The following is a 12,643-nucleotide window of genomic DNA, read 5'->3' on the forward strand; positions in this document are numbered from 1 at the left end:
GAGGTGACTGAGGGCCGGAAGAGGGATGCCCGGGCCCGGCTTCTCTGTCCATCCCTGGGCACCTGCATTCTGTGCCACGCAACTCCCACGGGCCAGGAGTGCCCGGGGGATGCCCGGGCCTGGAAGCGGGACGGACCTGGCTTCCTGAGCCTGCTCGGCCCTTCCAATCCCTCCTGTCCGAGGCAGTCTCCTTTTCCGTAATGATACTGCGGCCCGGGGCCTGGCCTGTAGTAAGTGCTCGTGAGACGAGGGGCAGGGACCAAAGCCCCAGAAGGCTGGTCCTCCATCCAGTAAAGCGGGTGGGGCGTTAAGAGCATGAGCTCTGGGCCAGCAGCCGGGTGCAGACCCCAGCTCTGCCTCTCACTCCAGGGCCGCAGGCACCTCACGGTGGGTGTAAGGAACACGTCGTTACTGTGTCTAAGGCGCTTAGGACAGCCCTGCGGGGTGCTGGGTCTTCTGACTCACGTCATCACTGTGACAGCATAACCCCCAGCCGCCAGCCAGGGTCTGTAGATGCCGGGGGGACTTCCTGCGCTGTGACATCAGAAACCCGGAGCCCTCAGGCAGATCCCACCTTGTGGAAGTTCTGCCCCAGGCAAATCCCCGAACTTCCCCGGGGGCGATGAGTCCCGTGGCCCCCTGGCCCCGGGTGTGGGTCAAGCAGCCGGAGGCCGGCTGACCCGAGGCCCCTGGCCTCTTCGGCCTCCTGCATCAGGGCGGACACGCAGGGTAAGGCTCCACCGGGCGTCCGGAGCCTGGCCCTGCCCCGGCCCTGCTGTCCGTCGCCGTGCGACCGGGCGCAGACAATCCGTCCGAGCGTCAGCTTCTCCAGATGGAGAGGGAAGACCTGAAGCCAGCCCGTGGTTCCCCAAGGGCGGCCCACGTGTGCAAGGCGACTTCGGGTGGTGCCCAGAAGAGCGCTTTTTCTTCTAGTAGTTATGTGATTATCTTACTGTGCATTGGATCAAAATGTAACCAGCACGTGAACTGCATGATTTTGTGAATGTTCATGTGAAGGGCAAGTGAAAGGAGGGAAGTGGGTACACGTAAGGAAAACTATCAGGAAGACACCGAGTACAAGGGGTCCTCAGACATGGCAGAAACGGCAGAACTGGGGGAGAAATTTTGGAAGGAGCCGCGTGCCAATGGTGCTGGTTTGGTGAGGCCAGTTGGCTTCTGGGCCACCATCAGCTCTGACACCTGTGGACAACTTGAGATTCCAGTGCCCCCGTTGGCCTAACAGGGTGACAGAGTACTGAGAGGGGGTCTTGACAAGGTTCTGCTGGCCCGATGGTGCAGGGCGGCTCAGACCAGCCTCCAAACAGACCCCGGGCTGGAGACCCTGGACTTTACCAGAAAGGATTCATCGTGTAGCAGCCAAGCATGGCGACACTGGCCAGGCTGCCTGAGTCCAGGCCCAGCGCTGACCCTTCCAGCTGTGTGGCCTTGGGCAAGTTAATCTGTCTTTGTTTCCTCAGCTGAAAAGCGGGAATAGTAACTCACCTCACGGGGTGATGTGTAAGTGTCTGCTGGGTGTGGTTTGTGTCTGCGTGGCAGGGGCGTCTCCCCACTGCTGCTGCTGGGGGCCCCTCAGCCCACTCCCCACTCTCCTTCTGCCCGCGAGGAAGCCGCATGGGACTCAACATGCGACAGGGTGACAAGCCAGGGGCCAGGACACAGGTGCCCCCTTCCTGCTGACTCCCCCAGGTCAGCAGGCTTTGCCAGACAGAGCTGGGCCGTCGCTCCACAGGCCACACCAGCCGGCTGTGTGTCCTGGGCCAGCCCTGCCCGCTCGGGGTGCCAGCTTCGTCCGCTGACCACCGAGGAGGGTGGCCTGGGTGAGCTCCAAGGGCCCCTCTGGCTCAGCTGCCAGGTGGTCCTGGAGCCGCGTCCCCGCAGAGGCTGGCGTCCTAGCTCCCGGTTCAGCCCCAGGGGTGCGCAGTGATCACCCAACACCCGAAATGGTATCATCAAAGCCAGTCTGGAGACGGGGCAGTCTTCCCCCAACCGTTGGGATTTCCTCACTGCGGACCCCGTGCACTGCCCCAGCGCCGATTCAAGCCCTCCTCCTGCACAGATGCCTGTCTTAGAGGCTCTGGAGCTTCCCGCCCCCGGGCCGGGTGTGCCAGCCCTCCCTTGGCCCTGGGCCGGGCAGCCCTGGAGGACAGCATCTCCACCGGCCCTGGGCTCCGGCAGGAGCTTTGTACGTCTTGCTGGGGGACTCAGGAGCCAATCAGCGGAGGCTAGCGTGGCCCTCTCTCCTCCTCGGAGCTGATCCCAGATCACAGGTGCCCCCACCCCGCCCTTCCCCCTCCCCTTCTGGGTGTGTCACCGTTTGAAGCTTAATCAGGTAACGTGTACCTGGTTCCTGTGCCGGGACGGGAAGCCGGCCAGAGGCGGCCGAGGACGCCGCGGGCGACGGCGGGACCCTGGCTGGTCCTCCGGGAGGCCCCGGTCACCGGCCCGGAGTGGAGCCACGCTGCGCGAGGAGCGGCCCCAGAGGTAACGGGCATCGTGAAGCCTCCGCCGGCCTGGAGCACAGCTAGGCTGGGCTCGGTCACCTGCCCTGGGAGAGAAAGCAGCCGGCCACCTGCTGGTGGGGGCCAGCACCCACCTCCGCGGGGAGCAGGGGAGGTTAGCCGAGCTGCCCAGGGCATCGCCACCAGTGGGGCGTCTTTCTGGGTTGGGCTGGATGCCTGCCGCCTGCCAGTATCCAGAGACTAAAAGTGTGGATTTTCTGGTTGGGGATCAGCTCGGGGGGGGCGTCCTGGAGAGGAACTGAATGTGAGGGGTGAGGGCAGGGGAGAGCCTGTCCCGTGTCTGGCGTGGGAGCGGGCCTGGGTGTGCAGGGCAGCGGTTCGGGGCACTGCCTCTGGAGCAGGCCGCCAGGGTCAGATCCCAGCCCCGTCCCTTAGCAGCTGTGTGACCACAGGCTGCCGGCTTGGCTGGTCTCCCCCACCACCTGTTACATGGTACCTGCCTCGTCACACCATTGTGAGGGTCGCATAGGCCAAGAGGTCACGCTAGTGCCCAGCACAGGGCAAGGGCTGCGGAAATATTTTTGTTGTTTTTTTGTCCTGCCATTTATGGAAACATGAGCTCACTTAAACTCTCCAAGCCTTGGTTTCCCCATCTGCAAAATGGGGGATAAAAAGTCATCTCGAGGGGATTAAATAGCTGCGAGCACCTGGCAGGTGCCCAGGGAAGGGTGCCCTGCCTCCTTGTCAGGTCAGCTGAGGTCTGTTCCTGTTAAGACTCCATGTTTCCCCCATTTAGGGCCTGTGCTTTTTACCCCACTCCCAAAGGAAGCATCTAGATAGAAAAGTTACACATTTTCAGGCCCACAACCTCTGCAGAGATGCTCCACGCAGACCTTAGATACCAGATGTGGCCCGTGAGAGCACCTGCTTCACGGTGACGCTCTCCGATCAGCCTGGGATACTCGCAGGTGACACACGCGTGGGCACCCCCTGGGTGCCGGGAGCAGGGCCCACCCTGCCTCAGGCTGGGATGCAGGAGGCATGGGCCTGCCCTTCTTCTGAGGGAGCACGAAGCACACAGGTGGTGGTGGGGGAACAGCAGGCCGGGGGCCCCCGGTAGAGCATCCCCAAATGCACAGGCCTGAGCATTCGGGGGAGAAAGAGGAAGAACCAAACAGGAGAGGCCGGGGAGTACCGTGGACAAGAAGAGACCCAGACTGTTCTGGAAGGAGGCACAGGACGTGGATGGGCATTGGGAAGCGGGGCTGGCGCCCCAGGCGGGGAGCAGCCCCAGGCGGGGAGGGGAGACGCCAGAGGAAAGGCGGGTGGTTCTGAGGACTGGGCTGGGGGCGCAGAGAGCTGAGGCCCCTCAGCGCCCAGCGAGGGGTGCAGGTCCAGGGAGCGATGGACTGTCCCTGGGAGCCACGCGGTCAGAGCCATGCTTCGGGAGATGAGCGTGGCGATGTGCACGTCCAGAGCGGCTGTGAGGTCGGGGCCGCCGCCGGGAGCCAGGCAGGTGCTGGCAAGGATGCTTTCCGGTGGGCTCTCCCCCAGGACCGTGCTGATCGTCCCCCGCCCCGCTGAGGACAGATGGGCTTGCTCAAGGCCCTGGCTGGGAAGTGGCCCCAGAGCCCCTGTCATAAGCCACGTTTTCCACAAGATGCAGAGAGCTCCGATTCTCTCTAAAACGTGGTAACTGCACGAATGAGACAGCCGGGAGGGTCCTGGGCATCCCGCACGCACAGGAGAGGGACCTGGGGGCCCACCTGGCGCCTGCCCCGGCCCTGCCAGCCACTTCCTCCAGCCACACGGGGCTGAAGACCCCTTCCTTGTAGGGCGCGCTGACGACCCAACGAGACCTGTGTGTGAGCAGTGAGAGTTAGCTTCCTCCCTCCTGCAGACCGAGGTTTCACTGCGTTCCGGGAGCCCCGGAGCCAGGGTCACTTCCCACCTATAAACGCCCCAAATCGATGGTCGGGAGGGCCCTTGGGAAACCTCAAACATTTATTCTGTGGCCCCAGGGTTTTTTCCCCCCCGTGAGTCACCTAGAAGGGAGGCTCCCTTTTGTGGCGAAGGGAGCCCCTTTCCTCCATCCCTGAGTCAGCGATGACTGGGGCCCCAAGCACGGTTCTCTGTCTGATGTCGGTGCTACAGCTGGCAGCAGGCCCGGGGGTGGTGGGGAGATGGCCACGCTGATGGCCCAGCGGGGTCGCGGCAGGGGGCGGAGGCTTCCGCACTGCCCCCTCCGCCCGTGAACCCCGCCCCAGGGGACCGGTCATCACCAAGGGAGCCTCAGGCACAGCCCCATTTCCCGTCAGAGCCGCTGTCCTCCGCAGAATCACCTGGTCCAGGCTGCTGGTGCCTTCTCAGCGCCCATGGAATGATTTCCCTTCCTCTTTTTCCCTTGAAGTTAGCACTGACTAATCCCAAGGGCTCAGAACTGCCCTGGAGGGCGTGCGTGTGCAGGCAGTGACCGGAAGGGCCTCACCGGAGGTGCACTTGACAGCAGTGTGCATCCTTCTGGCCAGGAGGCGGGCTGGATGCTGGGCTCCCGTGGACACTTTGGTCAGGGTCCCGCCTTTGCCTTCCCTTCCCCAGCCCCCGTCCTGCGCCCCCAGAGCCACTCCCACGAGGCTTTGGACCCCTTTGAGCTCTTCCTACACACACCCTCTCTGAAGTCCGGTGAGAGGCCGTTTTTCTGGGTAAGGCTTGTCCACCGAGTCGCATTAGCACTTATTGGTGGCTTTGGGCCAAGAGTTCAGATGTCCTGGCACCTAAGCTGTAGCCCCTTCCTCCCCCTTGAGGTGTAACTGACAGCAGGGGGCAAGGGTGGGGGGGTGAGGCTGTAGGAACGCCGTCTGGCGCAGACTTTCTTCCGAGTCTCAGGTTTATTCATTCTCTTGGGCTGTTAAGAAAGACTCGTTCCTGGACAGGACGAGGATGCCTGGCCAGTCCCAAGGTGTACACCAATTTGCCTCGAATGCCAAGTTCAAAATTCATCCGCTGTGTGACCCTGGGAAAGTTCCCTTACCTCTCTGTGCCTCAGCTTTCCCATCTGTAAAACAAGGGTGATGGTAGTCCCTACCTTGTAGTGAGGACTCAGTGACTGTGCATGCGTGTGTGAACGTGTGCACACACAGGTGTCACTGAGACGAGTGCCTGACACGGAGAATATCACGCTGCTGTCTTCACTTTCTCCTCACCTCCTTTGGCTCTTACCTCTCACTTACTCAGGAGCCCCAGTGCCTGGGTATGAATCCCAGCTCTGCCCTGTACCAGCTGTGTGACCTTGGGCGCGTTGCTTAACCTCTCTGTGCCCGCATCTCCTCGTCTGGAACATGGGGACGATGACCTCCCAGGGCTGTAGTGAGTGCACTCAGAGCGGAAGTGTGAGGTGCAGTCCTGCCTTGCCCACCCACCTGGGCACAGCAGTCTGGGTGGTCCTCTGCTGAACCCCGCCCTCCATGGGGTTCCGGAAGGGGTTCAGGAGAGGTTTGGCGGGTGAATCCGCAGGTAGGCGGTAGGACGCACAGTGAATACATTCACCTTATTTAGAGAATTGTGTTACCCTAGTCCTTCAAAGACTTGAGAAAAGGGTCAGGCCCTCATGTACAGAATTTTCCCTCCGGACGTGTACTAGGACAGACGTGGCTCTGGGGAGCCGCTGGACGCGGGCGTTGGTGCTGTGTCCAGTTGCAGTGTCGGGGGTGGCATCTGCGGACTCAGGCCTGTCAGAGCCACATCCCAGGATCTTAGAGCTTCAGGGGCTCTTTCCAGGGCCGCCCCAGCCGTGCTGGCAATGCCAGCTGCCAGTGATTCAGTTCCTATTAGGTGCCAGGTGACCCACGTAGGTTCCTCTTAACTTTACAATAACCTCTGAAGTGTCACTGCCCCCATTCTGCAGGTGAGGAAACTGAGGTCTGTAGAATTAGCGCCTCTGCCAGTGAAAGCAGAGCCGGGATCCGGTCTAGGAGAGTCTGGCCTAAAGCGTGCTTTCTGCTTGTGGGGCTGCCTCTCAGGGGGGGCTCCTGGGCCCGTGAGGTGCTCCGGGGAGCCCGATATTCTTCCTGGGGACTGGGGGCAGCTACCTCCCCAAACACCTTCCTGTGACTCCCCAGCGTCGTAAATGCCGGGTACATTCAAGGGAATTAGGAAGAGGACGAGCCCCTCCCCCGACTCTGGCCCCCAAGAAATCCTATAAAAATCAGGACTCCTGCCAAAAAGTTGAGCACACCTACCTGGCTAAGAAGGTCCTCGTGGATCACCTTAAACAGACCCTGGTGAGCTGCACCCCAGCTGTGTGACCCTGAGCAGCTGTCCCAGCCTCTCTGAGCCAGTTCCTCTTCTGTAAACAGGCTGAGGGTCACAGGAGACAGGAGAGCAGGGCACCCAGCAAGGCCAGGCATCGAAAGCCACCTAATCCATGGCAGCCTTCCTTCCCCACGCCTTTCCCCTCCTTCCAGAGTCCCAGCCGAGCGTCCCCGTGTTTGGGCACCTGGTGCCATCACCGCCTCAGAGCTCCGCACGGCTCCTCTCGGGAAGTCGCTGCAGGTAGTGGCCTGGGGCAAACCCTGTGGCAGGGAACACAGCGCGGAGGGCATGAGGGGGGCTAGGCGGGCTCTGGGCTGAGGTCCGTGCGTGAATAGCGCTGCCTCGTTCATCACGGGACTAGAGGAGCACAGAGGCCGAGACCAGCCGGCCAGGCCCTTCAGCTGCCCAGAAGAGGAGGCGTTGGTTTCCAGCCCTCAAGGGCCCTCTGTGGGGTCCTGGTTGCCGGGCCTGGCTGCCCTTCTCCTTGGTCAGATCCAGCGTGGTACCGAGGAGATTCTGATTGTTTGGTTGGGTGTGTTGGATATATAAGGAGGGAGTGGTGAGGTTATCCTCCTAGAAGTAATTACAGGCTATAAGATAGACTCCGAAGGGAGATGGTGACATTTCTCATTTTAAAAAGAAAAAAACGTTTGCTTATCCTGGAGATTTTAAGGCAGAATTCCCTGAAATGTATTCTACTTGATGTTAGGAGGCCTGAGGAAAAGAAAACAACAAACCGCTCTGAGGTCCACTGGGGATTTCTGGGTTGAACGCAAGCAGCTTTCGTTACTGCAGGGCTTTCTCTGGGATGCGCCCTGGGGATCTCCAGGGACTGAATAAAGGGGCTGCATTTCTCAACGTATTCGTGGAGCCCTTTGGGGAAAGGTTTCAGCGGCTACCTTGCCTGGAGGCAGGGGATGGGTGAAGCCCATGCGTGCTGTCATTCCAAGTCCTTGGTTTCCTTACAAATCCTCCCAGCTTGGGATGGCAGGGGTAGGAGAGGCTCTGGAAGATGTCTTCATGAAGGTGCCGATAAGCTCCACCACACACAAGCCGCTGTAGGAACCCCTGAGTGGAAGGAGAGGCAGAGGACAGTGAACTCACCTCTCCCAAAGCCACTTCCCGAGCCCTGTTCCGAGTCTGAAGTGACATTTTCAGCCAATTTCTGGCCTCAGTCCCCCACCTCTGGCTCCGGTCCCGGTCCCGGTGAAGACAGTGAGAAAACCTGGAAAGGGAGAATTATGTTACCTGCTCTGTAGATGGTCCAGCCCACTCAGAGGTCACAGCCCCCTTTGCTCCATCAAGATGGTTCAGCCCTCTGCAGGGATACCCAGTGTCAATCAACAAACATTTATGCAACGGGGACTGTGTGTTTCAAAGATGAAGCCCGAGACAGGAGTTCTTGCACTTGGAGTTTACAACTTGGGGCGGGAGATGGGGTCAGGAAGGGCTCCGGGGAGAGTGTTCTCTGTCTGCCCGCTGGCCACAAAGAGTGTAGGGCTGGGGAAAGGGGGAGGTGGGGTCGGGTGACGCCGGACTCCTAGGACAGGGACGGCCTGGGGTGGGCAGGCCGTGCTCATGAAGCCGTCAACAGGAAGTTGTAATGATGCGCCATGGGGGGTGGTAGGGAGAGCCTCTGGCAGGATGTGACCACAAGTAGCTAATAGCTGTTAGGGTGGGGTGGGGCAAATGCCACCTGATGCAGAATTAGGAGCAGCAAGGACTGGGGAAGGAGGCCCAGGAGACCCCACTTGGGGCTTCCTGACTCTGTCTGCTGCAAGTTGGACTGGGTGTCACCACGTTCCTTGTACAATATATGACCGTGCCGGGCATGACTGTGAACACGTCCTGGTCATAAAAGGGCAGCCGGGACAGCTCCATCGGGCAGTGAGCTTCGTGGACGATCAGGCTCCTCCCACCGAGCACATCTGCCCCCAGGCCCGGGAAAGTACACCTGAGGCGCTGAGGGCGAGAGCCTCCGCCCGGGAGGAACTAGGGTCCTAGAAAGGTGGAGAGTATTGCTTCAACCCCTCCCTCCAGGACAGTAGTCTCCTCCGGCTCACGTGGGCGGGGCCAGCCCCCCACGCGCTATTTCAGAAGCAGGCTTTTAGCTAGTAAGTTGCTTCATACTGTTACAAATAAATTGCAGGAAACAAAATATTTTTAACGATGCGTCTTTTATGTATTTGTATAGTGAACGTTTAAGTGACGTGAACTGATCCACCCACTCAGGGAGGAAAGTAGTCGATGTTAACGAGACACCCCATGGCTCTTCTTGGGAGTCCTCCAGTACCCCGAATTTTCCAAAAGACCTGGGGACTCAGTCCCCGGGGCGGGTAGTTATGACGGAGTCGGGACCTGGAATTTCAGCAACCTGCTACTGTCATTTCTCCTCACGGCCACACGGTGCCGCTGTCGACAACTGGTTCGGCCCAGTCTGGGCGCTGAGCCCATGGGCTGGTTCTCCGTTGCTGGTCAGATCCTGTCCAGGTACTGCAGGTTAAGGAAGATCCCAGTATTCGTGTTTTTAAGCTCAGGCGAGGGGGTTCCTCACCACGTTCCCAGGGGTACGGCTCCCGGTACTTGACTCTGGTTAAACTCGGTCCTCCCCTCCCAACGACAGAAGTCAGTGGCCATCCTCCTAAGAGCATCTGCAAGGGGCCATTACCTTCCCAAGGACCACCCAGCTGAGCTGTGGTACCACTCTTACCAGGGCAGGAGCTCAAACAGCGTGATCATCAGAATCTGCAGTGGAACATCCCCTTCAACAGGAGTCATAGTTTAGTAAGGTACTCGTGTTAGGTCAGCACAAGCCCCTCTGAACTTCTGGTTCAAACGTGAAGCTCTAGGAGAAATAGTGAGAGAATCGGGGGCAGGGGGAGAAGGGTAGGGCTGACTAGCATTTACTAGTTCATGAGATCACTAACTGTGGAACCTTGGGCAAGTAACTTAACCTTTACAATCCTCCGTTTTCTCACCTGTACAACCGGATGAAATTAGCACCTACCTCACAAGAATTATGTAGGAATTAAGTGTGGTGTTTCACGTAAAGCACTTGGCACGAAGTCTTGCACAGCAAGAGTAATAAACGATCGCTATTATTATTATTATTTTATTATTATTATTTCACCATGGATTTTGTCCACCACTCCATCCCAGAGCCGAGGGCAGTCCCACGCACAGATTCTCTCGGGAAGCACCTGCTCTCAGGCCGCTTGAGGATAGCCTGCTAAACCCGGTGTCCTTCCGCTCCTCGCCAGGGTAGAGCATTCCGCGGAGGAAAATGCAGATCACACTTCGCCTGCAGCTGTGCCCTCACCTGAGCTCGCTGCCAGGTTATCGGTCCTTTTCTAACAGTAAAAAGAGAACTAGTTCAAGAAATACATGGTCAAGCTGCGAGGTTTCTTGCTTGAGTGACTTTTCTGAAGAGTCATAAAAAATATAAACAGCATGTGAGGAAAATGAATAGGTATTGAATTGACACAAATAGATATTAAGTAGTATTTATTAAAATTGTCATTAGATGTAAATGAGCTTCTGACCTCAAATTATATTTAAATAATTAAGTCAAATATGAATAGACAGGGATCATGCAGGAGAGGAGAGTCTAGATCCCATATATATGTGTATATATATATATATATATTTTTTTTTTTTTTTTTTTTTCGGTGCACGGGCCTCTCACTGTTGTGGCCTCTCCCGTTGCGGAGCACAGGCTCCGGACGCGCAGGCTCAGCAGCCATGGCTCACGGGCCCAGCCGCTCCGCGGCACGTGGGATCTTCCTGGACCGGGGCACGAACCCGTGTCCCCTGCATCGGCAGGCGGACTCCCAACCACTGCGCCACCAGGGAAGCCCTGGATCCCATAGTTTTATAAAACAAAAGCACTGATAGCAAATAATTTTGGTTACGTGCCCAGCACTGGGCGAGGGACTGAGGGGCACCACCTAAGAATGGGAGAAAGCCCTGCCTTCCGGCGGTTTACTATCTGGTTGAAGACTCAGAATGCACAGCCTGGAGAGTCTGTGTCGGGGGCTGGAGAACTCAGGCAATCAGCCTGGGGCAGGGCCGGGGGCAGCAGAGAGGCCCCCGTGAGCCGCCTGGTCCGTGTCAGCCGAGGGTGAGGCCAGGAATGCGCAGAGCGTCCGGAGCCGAGGGGTATTTGGAAGAGATTTTCTAGAACCGTCCCTCGAAGGACACTTCCCTTCCAAGGGGAGCCCTGGGAGGCTGCGGGGCGGGGGAGGGGCATGTGACTTTGCACTGCCTCACACAGTCTCTCGAGGGCAGTGCTTTGAACGCTGTTGAATCTTCCCGGTTTCCGTTCAGGAGGGCAGAGCTAGCTGGGAACAGACTGGGACCCGGATAAAGGACAAAGGCGAGAAGGTGCAGGGGACTCTCGGGAGCCCGAGTGTGGCAGCGACCTTCCCCTGTCAGGGACAGAGCTGGGCCTTCTGTCAGGTCGAAGCCTTGGCCCGCATCTGAGGCCCTGCTGCCCCATCACTAATACGTGGGCTGCAGCACCCGCTCACTTGCTCATTCAGGGAACCCTGAGATCTCCCGTGGAGGGCAGTGTGACAAGTGCAGGGTGGCATCGACAGGACACTGGACACACGGGGAAGGGGCGGGTCAGAGAGAATGCCTAGAGGACATGACGACGAAGTGGACTCTGATAACCGCGGCTGAGAGGAGTTGGTGACTTAAATGCAAACCAGGCCAATTATTTCTGAAGTAACAGCATCCTGGAGTCTGGGAAAGGGGCTGCGTGTGACTTAGGCCCACCCCCTACCAGCCCAGCTTCCTGTCTCATCCTCCCTCTCAGTTATGCAACAAGCATTGCCCACACGGAGCTGAAATCACAGGCACTTGTGTTGAGTGGCAGAAAGGACAAACCCAGGAGGGCTGAGGGGGCACATCCCAGCCCCCCTCCCCGGGGACTGGGGCACAGAGCGCTCTGGTGGTGCCACTCCACACGGGAGGGCTTTGAAAGTCCCGACCACATGCGGGCTCCTCTGAACCAAAGATGCGTTGCCTTCAATAGAGTCCCACCCTTACTTGCCTTACGGCTGCCGCTGGGGTTTCCACTGCCAACTCCGTAAGCAGGCTCGGAGCCTCCAGATGTGAGGCCCTGGCAGGAGCGAGTGACCAGACGTGTTCCTCCAAGGAAATGACGTCGCTGGGCACCTTTTATAAGGCAGGCCCTGGAGGAGGCGTTTTTGGGTATATTTTTTTCTCATTTGATCCTCATTCAGTATTCATCTCCTGGGAGGGATGTTTTAATTATCTCCATACTGGAAACTGGCTCAGAGAGGGCACCCAAGCATCAAGGGGTGAACCGGGATTTGAACCTGGCTCTGCGCGTATGTCTTCTGCAGCCCACTGCCTCCCCTCGTGATGCTTACCATCGCGTTGGAGGGCGGGGTGACACAAACGAGCCCACGATGCAGCAAGGCCTCTCCTAATTGATATGTTCACCCTCTTCTTTAGAGACGGCACCCGGGACCCTCTCCTGCCCGGTGCACAGCCCGGGGACCCCGAGGGCCCCGAGGACCAAGACCCTGGCGCGGGGCCCGCTGGAGCTGCAGGGCTGCGCCCTGGGAAGGCCCGCGCCCACCCCACATCCCTGCCGGCTGCTCTGAGACGTGCCCGCGGAGCCTCTGCAGAGGCCTCATGGTCCGCCGCGATGGCTCGCCTTAGGGGGACCTCGGAGCCTGCTCCCAGAGCGAAAAGAAGCCCTGACCAGTCCGGCCGCCCGGAGCCGCGGCTGGCGATGTGACTCGCTCCGAGGGCAGGGCGCGCAGACCCCGAGTCGGGGCGATTCGGGGCACGCTCCGGGTCCGGCTCCGCGCGGCACC

This window comes from Stenella coeruleoalba (assembly GCF_951394435.1).
Source record: "Stenella coeruleoalba genome assembly, chromosome: 1".
Lineage (NCBI taxonomy): Eukaryota > Metazoa > Chordata > Mammalia > Artiodactyla > Delphinidae > Stenella > Stenella coeruleoalba.